Source organism: Hydra vulgaris, chromosome 09 (assembly GCF_038396675.1).
Source record: "Hydra vulgaris chromosome 09, alternate assembly HydraT2T_AEP".
NCBI lineage: Eukaryota > Metazoa > Cnidaria > Hydrozoa > Anthoathecata > Hydridae > Hydra > Hydra vulgaris.
Window position 1 is genome coordinate 42,254,202 of NC_088928.1, and position 5,040 is coordinate 42,259,241.

The following is a 5,040-nucleotide window of genomic DNA, read 5'->3' on the forward strand; positions in this document are numbered from 1 at the left end:
TTAAAGTTCTTCTTGAATATTAAAGAGTTCTAAAACCTTTTGAAATTTCATTGCATAAATTACTAATGTGGTATTTCCGTGTAAAAGATTTATTTATAATGACACCTAAAAAAATTGTATGCATGTGTCTTTTTGTATAAAAATTATCAGTGATAAGCACAGGTATTTCAATCAATAATATATGCTTTTTTGAAGCTAGATAAAAGGGAATCTTTTCGAAAGCTCTGTAGAGATCATTAGTTAAAAGAAATAATAGTGTTCCGAGAAACCCCTCTGAAACCCAGTAAAACTCTATATGATGTTTTTAAAACATTGGAAGCTGAAAATTTTTTGAGTACTTTTTTAATTTTAAGATTTTACCTTTGATACCGTAATGCTTCAGTTTTTTATTAGAATTTGTGATCAATATTTTCAAAAGCTTTAGATAAGTCTATAAAAATGCCTAAAAGAAATTTTGCTAAAATAAATGCCTAAAATAACTTTTTAAAAGAATCTGTAAACCACTAAGTGAGTTTAACTATTGCGTGTTCAGTTATTTTTTGAAAAGTTATACTGATTGTTATAGATGCAAATGTTTACATTCTCGTTTTCAAAAAAGATGCGCGCGCATACTTGTTGGTAGAAAAAACGAATGTTTTAAAAATTTTCAGTGAAAACATCGTGATATTGGTATGTTCTGTTAGAAATTCACTGTTTTATTTTTTAGCAAGAATTAAAAAGTTTCAACAAGTTATTGCGTTGGTAATTAATCAAAAAGATTTGAAAACTAATGTGGATTTAAAGTTCATGGAGTTGTTTTGGAAAATCAATTTTTAAGTAGAAGACGTAGAAACTGGTTTAAAGCTAATGGATTAAATTTAAGGAATTTAAAAAAAAAATAGAGTATGCTACAGTTCGAATTAGTATGTTGGAAAAAATTAATTTTAGAGCTTTATTTTAGAAATAAGTTAGTCTTGCAAGCTGCTTAGATTGTCCCCAAACTTGACATGTATATGTTAGATGAGAGTGAAAAATAGCGTGACATATTTTAAACAAAGTTTCATCATGAAATTTTAACCATGAAACTTTCATGGTTAAAATAACGACGTATTTTAGCTAACATGCCGTTCGACTTGCCTAATTTTAATGCTAAGTCTTAAAGATACGAAGCAAACGATCTTTTTAATTAGAGTCTATTTTGATCCAAGATACTTAATACAGTTAACTTGATTTATTTTTTTCCACATAAGAATCACCAAATTAGTTATATTTACAAAAAAAAAGTTATTTTTGAAAATTAACTACTTTTTTAGTTAGGAGAATTAGCAGTAATATTATGAAATGTTGATAAGTATTGCAAATGTAAAGTTTACGGGTAACTTGACCAGTAAATTTACCAGTAAATTTTGACATTTTTATGATACACACCATGGTATTTTATTTGAATAACAAATTTGTTCATAATTTCAAAATTAACTGACGGTTCTTTGAGTTCTAAATAATATTAGGCTTGTGACATTTTTTTGGGATATATATAACAATTCCACGACAATTATGGATGCGTTGCGAATCCTGTGACGATTGGTTCTGTGGATCTTGCTCTTGTACTATGGTCAACATACGTCCAAGAATTGACAATAAACATATAAAGCTCATTTAAAGCAAAGTATTGTTTTTTTAATAATTGAAACAACCTTTTTAAATTAATTGAAAAATATATTTTTATAATAATAATTTTATAGTGATAATGGCTAAAGTAATAAAATAGTTGACTAATTACAATAAAAACTAAAAATACTACTATTTATATTAAAAAGCCCTTTTTTTATATGCTCCTTCTTGTTTTCTTTGGTGGCCCAAAAGACTTTTTCTTTTGAGCCTAGGGCGACGCCCTCCTTAGTTACTGGTATTACCTGAATTTATATCATAGTTTTACAATAAAACAACATCTAAAAATTAGTTTTCATTATTTGTGACGTTAAGTTTGTGATATGTTATTAGTATTTACATAGCGACCGAACTTATGAGATGGAGTTGAAAGTTCGGCAAAGTAGATGTTTTCATTTTAAATTAAATATTAAGTACTAGTTTTTATTTTTCATTATTTTATTTCTATAATATCAATTATCAATATAATTTTCTGTATGTTTCAGTAAAAAAAAATTTAATTTTTTTATTTATGCGCGATAGATAAATGTTCAAAGCTTAAGTGACCGAACTTAGGCGATTTTACGGTATATAATTTTTATTCTCTTACTTTAATTTAATACTATATTTTGTTCAATAAGTTTTCTGCTTTTTATTTGTTTTTGCAGCTTTTTTAGCGTTTTTTTTTTTTTTTTGCATAACGTTTTGCCCTTTTCTAATTTGCAAATTGCCGTAGATTTACTTTTTTAAAAAATATTGCGTTGAACTATTTATTCATTTTAGACTTCATTTATATTTCACTTTACGTCATTTGTATTTTTATTTTTTTCATTTTTTTTTTTTTTTTTTTTTTTGTAGTTATTTAGGTGCTCCCAGAAGTCCTTACGGTCTTATCACAGCGCACCGCGGGAGAGCATTTAACAGGAAGTTCACGCCTCCTTCCGTACCAATGTCGCTTGTTGGCAAAAGCTGGCGTCGAACCTAGGACTTCTGGGTTCTGAGCCAGAACTCTAACCACTGCGCCACGGCTGCTCTTAATTGTATTATAATATATAATAATAATATTAATAGTTATTAGCACCTTAGGCACCGACGATGCGGTTCGTAAATTCAGCAAAAAGTTAATCCGACTTATTTTGCGGATTAAAACAGTCCGATCGTTAAATATTTTACAAATCATAATCCGAAAATTAATTTACAAGCTAATGGCGAATTTTTTTTTTGCGAATTCTTTTTGCTGTTCGGATTATTAATCCGAAAAATTTTTACGAACTGCTAGCGAATTTTTATTTTGCGGATTCTTTTTGATGTTCGGATTATTATTCCGAAAAGTTTTTATGAATCAATTTAACTTTAATTAACAATTTTGGATTTTAGTGAAAGGTTAAAAATGTGAATATATTATCCAGTAACGTCGACGAGGTCCTACTTATTCTCGTTGATTTATTTATTGTGGGAATTATATCATGCTGAATAAGCGTATCTAAAAACATTGAACATTTACATTTGAAGCATGATTTAACAAGTTTAAATTATAATCACCAGTTAAGTACACGTGTTTCTTTGAAATGTTAATTTTGCTTAAAAAAATTCTCAAATGCGTTTGAAATAATTTTAAATTACCAGCTGGTTTTCTATAAATAGAATGGATAATAATATTTTTGGTCGCTTTATTATTTATTTCAATGCGTAACGATTCGCAATCTATTTCGTTAACGTTAAGATCATTACGCAAAACAAAGTTTATAGATTTGTGTACAAAGATACTTAAACCACCGCCAAAAGTGGATTTCACGCGGTTGGTGAATTGACACGTATTACTTAGCTCATAATTAGAATTTAGTTCATTGCTTTTTAACCGCGTGAGATGAATTATTGTAAAAACCATGATTTAGATCATAACAATTTTAGATAACCAAAATTTTTATTAATACTTCGAATTTAGATTTAAAATTGAAAAACTATTGCTATTCCTCACTTTCAAATTTTTTTTATTGAAATAGTTAATGATAATATTAAATTTTTTATTGACATAACATCACTCTCAGTATTAAAATTAAGTAGAAGATTATCATCCATTTTTAAAAAAGTAAAATATGAAAATAAAAAAGTAAAATCATGAAAATAAAGATATTAAAATATTAGGATTTTACACTTTTACTTTTCAGTGCAGCCCAATCGCGTATGATGAGTTTATTAAACGAAATGATTGCATGTTTTCCTGCCGCTCATTCCAATTTCATCTGTTCTCTTAGTACCTTCTTAATTTCCTCTGTCTCAGCGCAAAAATCTTCATTTATATAGATATTTTTTACTTTTAAGTTAGGAGTCTTTTTAAAAATATCTACTTTATCTTTAAAGTTTAGAAATTTTATAATTATAGTTCTTGGTCTAACTAAATCTTTATGACCAGTTCTATGTGCCCTTTCAATTTTAATATCTTTTAGACCTAAATAATTCACAAAAACTTTTTTTACCTTGGTTTCGCTGTCAACTTTTAACTTCGCTTTCTTTAATTCCATCGATTATCAAATTTTTTCGCCGGGATCGATCTTCTATCTTTCTTAATTTGTTAGTAATTTTAGTAAATGCAGAATTATTGTTCCGGGTTACGCGTGTTTCAACTCTGTCCAAACTGATATGTGTTTCTCCAAACGCTCGTATAAAATATTTGTACTCGAACTTATAATGTTTAAAACATTTTTTTCTTGCTGTTTAATCATGTCTTCAGTTTCCTTCTTTAACTCCTTAAACATTTTTTTTAACATTTTTTTGTCGCGTCCTATAAATACTGGATTTTTTTTAATTTTCAATCAGTCCTATTTGGAAATCTTAACCAACAATTGGTTCAACAGATCAACAAGTCTACTTTTTTCTTGACTTACATTTATTACGGTATGCCATTATTATACTATTTTGATTTAAAAGTTAAGAATTTTTCAAACTGAATTTTTGCGGTTATTTTTTTTTTTTTTTTTTTTTTTTTGCGGATCGAATTCCTTTGCGAATTAGTTCGCGGATTACTTCATTTCAACAGTTAAGACAAATAACACTGTACAACAATTTTTAACTTTTTGAAAAAAACAAGAACCAAATTAGGTTATCTTTATTAATTCAGACGTGCTGATTCCAAATATGTAATCAGTTATGCTGTAGCACGTCACAATTTTTTGTAATAACGATTTAAAGATGTTACATCTTTACGTAAGATGCATTTTTCTATACATATGAATAAGTGTATGAACATGTTTATTATCACTTTTAACACAAATTCTTTAATTGTATTTAATTGTATTTAGCCTGGCGTTTGAATGCTGCATCGGGTTCATCGCGCTGCAAATTCCAGCAGTAATCTGCAAGCATGGCGGGGCTCCACTTTCCCTTGTATCTGCTTTCCATTGTGGCAATACTCTG